The following is an 8,891-nucleotide window of genomic DNA, read 5'->3' on the forward strand; positions in this document are numbered from 1 at the left end:
GAGGCTCCAAAGCTTATGCACCCAAATCTTGTTGTGAATTCCTTTCATTCCATCTAGGTAACAAGCATTTGAAATTTCCAATTCCTACAATACAATAGCAACAAAACTCACAATGCATTGGGTGAGAATTCATAGGAGAAAAATAAAATAAAAACTAAAGGTAATAAGAACAAATAAAATAAACTCCTAAGATTAGCAAAAACAAGCAATCAATCAAAAACAACTATTTACATATTAACATATTTACAATAGACAATAACCAGTACCATTACAACTCCCCGACAACGGTGCCAAATTTGATGAAAGAGAATTCTTGTATGGTTTAGAATCAATCAAAATCAAGCATCAATTCGTTGGTAGCATATTCCAAACCAACAACGAATTCTCTCCGTCAAATGTTTAGATTCAAATTATAATAGCCGAGATCAAGAGTAATTCAACCTCGGGTCGTCTTTCCTAGGAGTTGCAATGAAATGTCATATTATTGGCTATGAGAGGAGAACATGGGGATTGTGAATGCAAGAGAGAGCAAGGAATTAAAATGGCAAGGAATTAAAATGGCAAGAAATTAGAGTGCAAGAAGGTAACTTAGCATGCAAGAAATTAAAGGTCAAAGCAATTAAAGGCAAGAAAGGGGAATTAAATGCTAAAAGAAACTCTTGGTAAGAAGTGGATAATTAGGGATTTCTATCTTAGTTGTGGACCACAATCATAGTAATTGTGTGTGAATTAATCCCAATTAGTCAACCCTACATCGAGGATAAGTCAACTAGGCATAATTAATCTCAATCCCTAAGTCCTAAGTCAACACTAGTGGGTCACTTAGAGTCAAGGGAAACCAAATTAATTAACAACCCCCATACAATGTGGAATGGACATCCACCACTCAAGTTCACCCAAACACCCAAATTCTCAACCAAGAGTGTGAGAAACTAAGCAAAAGCCCAACCAAGTATTTTGTCAAACACTTGGTGGGCATGTAAAGAAAGCATGGTAAAATGATAAGAAATAATAAATGCTACAACTACCAAGCAAGGAAAGTAAAGATAGCAACTCAATAAAGCAATAAATGACATAAAAACTTAAATTGCATTAAATGTAAGTTAAGATAACAAGAGTGTTCATAAGCATAAAAAGTAACAAAATGAGAAATTAACATGATAAACTAAAGAGATTAAGACAATAAAGTAAAGAAAGGTAGAAGAAACTAGATCAAAACAAGAAGTAAACATAGAAATTACAAGGAAATTAAACTAAAAAACCCTAGGTTCTAGAGAGAAGGGGGAGCTTCTCTCTCTAGAAAATGAACTACATGACTAAAATCTAACCCTAATTTCTCCCCCCTTCACATGGAGTGAGGTCTTGCTTAATATAGGAAGAATCAGTTTCAGAAAGTTCAAAAACTGGGCTCTGGAGGCCTAGAAATTGCCCCCAACAATTTCCATTAAATGAGTCACGCGCTGGGATGTGTGCGGACGCACAGGTGTGTGCGTCCGCACACATGCTGATTTTCTTCTTGTGCGTATGCACAGGTGGTCGTGCGTATGCACACATGGTTTTGTGGCTCTTGTGCGTACGCACACTAGGTTGTGCGCACGCACACTCCAATATGTGCTTCTCCTTTGTTTTCTTCATGCTTTCTCCCTTTGTACATGCTTCCTTCCACTTTTGCCTTGCCAAACATGCCTTTAGGACCTAAAATCACTCAACAAACATGTCATGGCATCGAATGGCATAAAAGTGGGATTAAAATCACTAATTTAAGCACAAAATAACATGTTTTCACAATTAAGCTCAATTAAGGGAGAGAACACAAAAGTATACTATTTGGATGAATAAATGTGGTTTTAAGTGATGAAATCTACTCAAATCAAACCAAAATATATCGTCAAATATGGATTCATCATACGCATACCCTGCTCGCATACGCAAGACACCAAACCCGAAAGGAATGGCCGCGTCGTGGGCAGGTGGTCGCATACACAACCCCTCAAAAACCTAGTTCTCACATACATGAGACTCCAAACCCGAAAGGAATGGCCGCTTCGTATGCAGGTGGTCCCGTATGCGAATTCTGTGGGGTGGCTGATGAGCGGATAATTTATACGCTTTTTGGCATTGTTTTTAGTAGAATCTAGTTACTTTTAGGGATGTTTTTATTAGTTTTTATGCTAAATTCACATTTCTGGACTTTACTATGAGTTTGTGTGTTTTTCTGTGATTTCAGGTATTTTCTGGCTGAAATTGAGGGATTTGAGCAAAAATCAGATTCAGAGGTTGAAGAAGGACTGCTGATGCTGTTGGATTCTGACCTCCCTGCACTCAAAATGAATTTTCTGGAGCTACAGAACTCAAAATGGTGCGCATCCAATTGCGTTGGAAAGTAGACATCCAGGGCTTTCCAGCAATATATAATATTTTATACTTTGCCCAAGTTTAGATGACGCAAACTGGCGTTCAACGCCAGTTCTCTGCCCAATTCTGGCGTCCAGCGCCAGAAATAAGTTGCAAAGTGGAGTTCAACGCCCAAAATGGCACAAAAGCTAGCGTTCAACTCCAAGAATGACCTCTCCACGTGTAGACTTCAAGCTCAGCCCAAGCACACACCAAGTGGGCCCCGGAAGTGGATTTATGCATCAATTACTTACTTCTGTAAACCCTAGTAGCTAGTTTATTATAAATAGGACCTTTTACTATTGTATTAGACATCCTGGATTGTATTTTTGATCCTGTGATCTCGTTTTGGGGGCTGGCCATTCGGCCATGCCTAAACCTTTCACTTATGTATTTTTAACGGTAGAGTTTCTACACTCCATAGATTAAGGTGTGGAGCTCTGCTGTTCCTCAAAGATTAATGCAAAGTACTACTGTTTTTCTATTCAATTCAACTTATTCCGCTTCTAAGATATTCATTCGCACTTCAACCTGAATGTGATGAACGTGACAATCATCATCATTCCCCATGAACGCATGCCTGACAACCACTTCCGTTCTACCTTTGATTGAATGATTATCTCTTGGATCTCTTAATCAGAATCTTCGTGGTGTAAGCTAGACTGATGGCGGCATTCATGAGAATCCGGAAAGTCTAAACCTTGTCTGTGGTATTCCAAGTAGGATTCTGGGATTGAATGACTGTGACGAGCTTCAAACTCGCGATTGCTGGGCGTAGTGACGGACGCAAAAGGAGGGTAAATCCTATTCCAGCATGATCGGGAACCTCAGATGATTAGCCGTACTGTGACAGAGCATTTGGACCATTTTCACAAGAGGAGGGGAAGTAACCATTGACAACGGTGATGCCCTTGCATAAAGCCAGCCATAGAAAGGAGTAGGATTGATTGGATGAAGACAGCGGGAAAGCAGAGATTCAGAGGAACGAAAGCATCTCTACACGCTTATCTGAAATTCTCCCCAATGAATTACATAAGTGTTTCTATCCTTATTTTCTGTTTAATTAGTATGATTTTCGAAAACTCCATAATCAATTATTATCCGCCTAACTGAGATTTACAAGGTGACCATAGCTTGCTTCATACCAACAATCTCCGTGGGATTGACCCTTACTCACGTAAGGTTTATTACTTGGACGACCCAGTGCACTTGCTGGTTAGTTGTACTGAAGTTGTGACAAATTATGAATTGAGATTAGAGCACCAAGTTTTTGGAGCCATTACCAGAGATCACAATTTCGTGCACCAAGTTTTTGGCGCCGTTGCCGGGGATTGTTCGAGTTTGGACAACTGATGGTTCATCTTGTTGCTCAGATTGGGTAACTTTCTTTTCGTTTTCTTTTCAAAAAATTTTCAAAAATTTTTCAAAAAAAATCTTTCAAAAATTTCTCCTTTGTTTTCGAAAAAAAAAAAATAAATAAATAAATAAATAAATAAATTTTAAAATAAAAATGTTTTCAAAAATATATTTTTCTTCAGAATTTTTAAGAATGAATTCTAGTGTTTCATGAAGCATGTTGAAGCCTGGCTGGCTGTAGGGAATGTCAGGCGTGTCATGTCTGAGTTACATGCTAAAGCTTGGCTGGCTATTAAGCCATGCCTGACCCTTTGATTGGAGCTTTAGACTAAAGCGCATAAGATTCCTGGAATTCATATTAAAAATTTTTGAATCCTTATTTTTCTTTTTCAAAATGATTTTCGAAAAAATTAAAAGAAAATACAAAAAAATCATAAAATCATAAAATTCAAAAATATTTCATGTTTCTTGTTTGAGTCTTGAGTCAAGTTGAAAGTTTGGTGTCAATTGCATATTCATCTTGCATTTTTCGAAAATTCATGCATTCATAGTGTTCTTCATGATCTTCAAGTTGTTCTTGGTAAGTCTTCTTGTTTGATCTTGATGTTTTCTTGTTTTGTGTCTTTTCTTATTTTTCATGTGCATTTTTGCATTCATAGAGTCTAAACATGAAAGATTTCTAAGTTTGGTGTCTTGCATGTTTTCTTTGCATTAAAAATTTTTCAAAAATAAGTTTTGATGTTCATCATGACATTCAAAGTATTCTTGGTGTTCATCTTGACATTCATAGCATTCTTGCATGCATTCATTGTTTTGATCTAAAAATTTCATGCATTGCATCATTTTAGTGTTTTTCTCTCTCATCATAAAAATTCAAAAAAAATCAAAAAAATATCTTTCCCTTTTTCTCTCTTAAAATTTCGAAAATTAGATTTGACTTTTTCAAAAATTTTTAAAATCTAGTTGTTTTTATGAGTCAAGTCAAATTTTCAATTTGAAAATCTTATCTTTTTCAAAATCTTTTTCAAAAATCAAATCTTTTTTATTTTTCTTAGTTATTTTCGAAAATAACATCATCAATTAATGTTTTGATTCAAAAATTTCAAGTTTGTTACTTGCTTGTTAAGAAAGATTCAAACTTTGAGTTCTAGAATCATATCTTGTGATTTCTTGTAAATCAAGTCATTAATTGTGATTTTAAAAATCAAATCTTTTTCAAAACTAATTTCAATCATATCTTTTCAAAAATATCTTTTTATCTTATCTTTTTCAAACTCATACCTTTTTTTAAAAAATCTGATTTTAAAATATCTTCTCTAACTTCTTATCTTCTTATCTTTTCAAAATTGATTTTTAAATTTGTTTCAACTAACCAACTAACTTTTTGTTTGTTTCTTATCTTTTTCAAAACTACCTAACTAACTCTCTCTCTCTCTCTAATTTTCGAAAATATCTTCCCTCTCTTTCAAAATTTCTTTTTAATTAACTAATTATTTTAATTTTTTATTTTAATTTTCGAAAATTACTAACCTTTTTCAAAAACCATTTTCGAAAATCACTAACTCTTTTTCAAAAAATTATTTTCGAAAATCCTTCTCCCTCATCTCCTTCTAATTATTTATTCATCTACTAACACTTCATCTCACCCAAATTCGAACCCCCTCTTCCTTCTGTGTTCGAATTTCTTCTTCTTCCTTTCTTCCACTCACACAGGGACTTCTATACTGTAGTATAAAGGATCCCTATTATTATTATTATTATTATTATTATTATTATTATTATTATTATTATTATTATTATTATTATTATTATTTCTGTGCCCTCTTCTTTGTCATATGAGCATAAGCAAAGACAAGAATATTCTTGTTGAAGCAGATCCAGAACCTGAAAGGACTCTAAAGAGGAAACTAAGAGAAGCTAAATTACAACAATCCAGAGATAACCTTTCAGAAATTTTGGAACAGGAAGAGGAGATGGCAGCCGAAAATAATAATAATGCAAGGAGGATGCTTGGTGACTTTACTGCACCAAATTCCAATTTACATGGAAGAAGCATCTCCATTCCTGCCATTGGAGCAAACAACTTTGAGCTGAAACCTCAATTAGTTTCTCTGATGCAGTAGAACTGCAAGTTTCATGGACTTCCATCTAAAGATCCTTTTCAGTTCTTAACTGAATTCTTGCAGATATGTGATACTGTTAAGACTAATGGAGTAGATCCTGAAGTCTACAGGCTCATGCTTTTCCCTTTTGCTGTAAGAGACAGAGCTAGAGTATGGTTGGACTCTCAACCCAGAGATAGCCTGAACTCTTGGGATAAGCTGGTCAAGGCTTTCTTAGCCAAGTTCTTTCCTCCTCAAAAGCTGAGTAAGCTTAGAGTGGATGTTCAAACCTTCAGACAGAAAGAAGGTGAATCCCTCTATGAAGCTTGGGAGAGATACAAAGGACTGACCAAAAAGTGTCCTTCTGACATGCTTTTAGAATGGACCATCCTGGATATATTCTATGATGGTTTATCTGAGCTATCAAAGATGTCATTGGATACTTCTGCAGGTGGATCCATTCACCTAAAGAAAACGCCTGCAGAAGCTCAAGAACCCATTGACATGGTTGCTAATAACCAGTTCATGTACACTTCTGAGAGGAATCCTGTGAATAATGGGACGCCTATGAAGAAGGGAGTTCTTGAAATTGATACTCTGAATGCCATATTGGCTCAAAACAAAATATTGACTCAGCAAGTCAATATGATTTCTCAGAGTCTTAATGGAATGCAAGCTGTATCCAACAGTACTCAAGAGGCATCTTCTGAAGAATAAGCTTATGATCCTGAGAACCCTGCAATAGCCGAGGTAAATTACATAGGTGAACCTTATGGAAACACCTATAACCCATCATGGAGAAATCATCCAAATTTCTCATGGAATGATCAAAAGCCTCAACAAGGCTTTAATAATGGTGGAAGAAACAGGTTTAACAATAGTAAACCTTTTCCATTATCCACTCAGCAACAGACAGAGAACTCTGAACAAAATACCTCTAATTTAGCAAACTTAGTCTCTGATCTATCCAAGGCCACTGTAAGTTTCATGAATGAAATAAGGTCCTCCATTAGAAATTTGAAAGTACAAGTGGGCCAGCTGAGTAAAAGGATCACTGAAATCCCTCCTAGTACTCTCCCAAGCAATACAGAAGAAAATCCAAAAGGAGAGTGCAAGGCCATTGAATTAATCACCATGGCCGAACCTGTAATGGTGGGAGAGGACGTGAATCCCAAGGAGGAAGACCTCCTGGGATGTCCAGTGATCAATAAGGAGTTTCCCTCTGAGAAACCAAAGGAATCTGAGGCTCATCTAGAGACCATAGAGATTCTATTAAACCTCCTTATGCCATTCATGAGCTCTGATAAGTATTCCTCTTCTGAAGAGAATGAGGATGTCACTGAGGAGCAAGTCACCAAGTACCTTGGTGCAATCATGAAGCTGAATGCCAAATTATTTGGCATTGAGACTTGGGAAGATGAACCTCCCTTGTTCACCAATGAACTAAGTGATCTGGATCAACTGACATTGCCTCAGAAGAAACAGGATCCTGAAAAGTTCGTAATACCTTGTACCATAGGCAACATGATCTTTGAAAAGGCTCTGTGTGACCTTGGTTCAGGGATAAACCTCATGCCCCTCTCTGTAATAGAGAAACTAGGAATCTTTGGGATGCAAGCCACTAAAATCTCATTAGAGATGGCAGATAATTCAAGAAAACAGGCTTATGGACAAGTAGAGGACGTGTTAGTAAAGGTTGAAGGCCTTTACATCCCTACAGATTTCATAGTCCTAGATACTGGGAAGGATAAGGATGAATCCATCATCCTAGGAAGACCTTTCCTGGCCACAGCAAGAGTTGTGATTGATGTGGACAAAGGAGAATTGATTCTTCAAATAAATGAGGACAACCTTGTGTTTACAACTCAAGGATCTCTCTCTGCATCCATGGAGAGGAAGCATAAAAAGCTTCTCTCAAAGCAGAGTCAACCAAAGCCCCCACAGTCAGACTCTAAGTTTGGTGTTGGGAGGCCACAACCAGACTCTAAGTTTGGTGTCAAACCCCCATATCCAAACTCTAAGTTTAGTGTTGGGAGGTCTCAACAAAGCTCTGCACATCTGTGAGGCTCCATGAGAGCCCACTGTCAAGCTATTGACATTAAAGAAGCGCTTGTTGGGAGGCAACCCAATTTTTATCTAATTTTTATTTTCATGGTTTTTCATGTTTTATTAGGTTCATGATCATGTGGAGTCACAAAATAAATATAAAAATTGAAAACGGAATCAAAAACAGCAGAAGAAAAATCACACCCTGGAGGAAGACCTTACTGGCATTTAAACGCCAGTAAGAAGCATGTTTTGGGCGTTCAATGCCAGAACAGAGCATGGTTCTGGCGCTGAACGCCAGAAATGCACCCTGGAGAAGAGCTGGCGCTGAACGCCCAGAACAAGCACCAATCTGGCACTGAACGCCCAGAATTGTGTGCAAGGGCATTTTGCATGCCCAATTTGGTGCAAGATTGTGAATCCTTGAACACCTTAGGATCTGTGGACCCCACAGGATCACCTCAGGATCTGTGGACCCCACAAGATCCCCACCTACCTCTACTCACTTCTTCTCACCCCTCTTTCACACAATCCCATAAACACTCTTCCCCAAAAACTCTTCACCAATCACCTCAATCTCTCTTCCCTATCACCACTTCACCACTCACATCCATCCACTCTTCCCCATAAACCTACCTCATAAACTCCACCTACCTTCAAAATTCAAAATCAATTTCCCACCCAAAACCCACCCTTATGGCCGAACCTTACCCCCCCTCCCTTCCCTATATAAATCCCTCCATTCTTCCTCATTTTCACACAACACAACCCTCTCTTCTCTTCTTGGCCGAATACACCCCTCCTCCTCTCCTCCATATTTTCTTCTTCTTCTTCCTCTATTCTTTCTTCTTTTGCTCGAGGGCGAGCAATATTCTAAGTTTGGTGTGGTAAAAGCATAAGCTTTTTGTTTTTCCATTACCATTGATGGCACCTAAGACCGGAGAATCCTCTAGAAAAGGGAAAGGGAAGACAAAAGCTTCCACCTCCGAGTCA

At 37.5% G+C, this 8,891-nt stretch overlaps 1 non-coding gene across 1 annotated transcript; it reads right to left on the reverse strand.

The window, feature by feature from the left end:
- Nucleotides 1–6,119: 6,119 nt before the first annotated feature.
- Nucleotides 6,120–6,227, reverse strand: LOC148573670 (small nucleolar RNA R71). The gene has a single exon (XR_015906632.1). It is a non-coding gene; the product is annotated as a small nucleolar RNA R71 (small nucleolar RNA).
- Nucleotides 6,228–8,891: the final 2,664 nt, after the last annotated feature.

Source organism: Arachis ipaensis, chromosome B2 (genome assembly GCF_059453495.1).
Source record: "Arachis ipaensis isolate K30076 ecotype BB chromosome B2, ASM5945349v1, whole genome shotgun sequence".
NCBI classification, from domain to species: domain Eukaryota; kingdom Viridiplantae; phylum Streptophyta; class Magnoliopsida; order Fabales; family Fabaceae; genus Arachis; species Arachis ipaensis.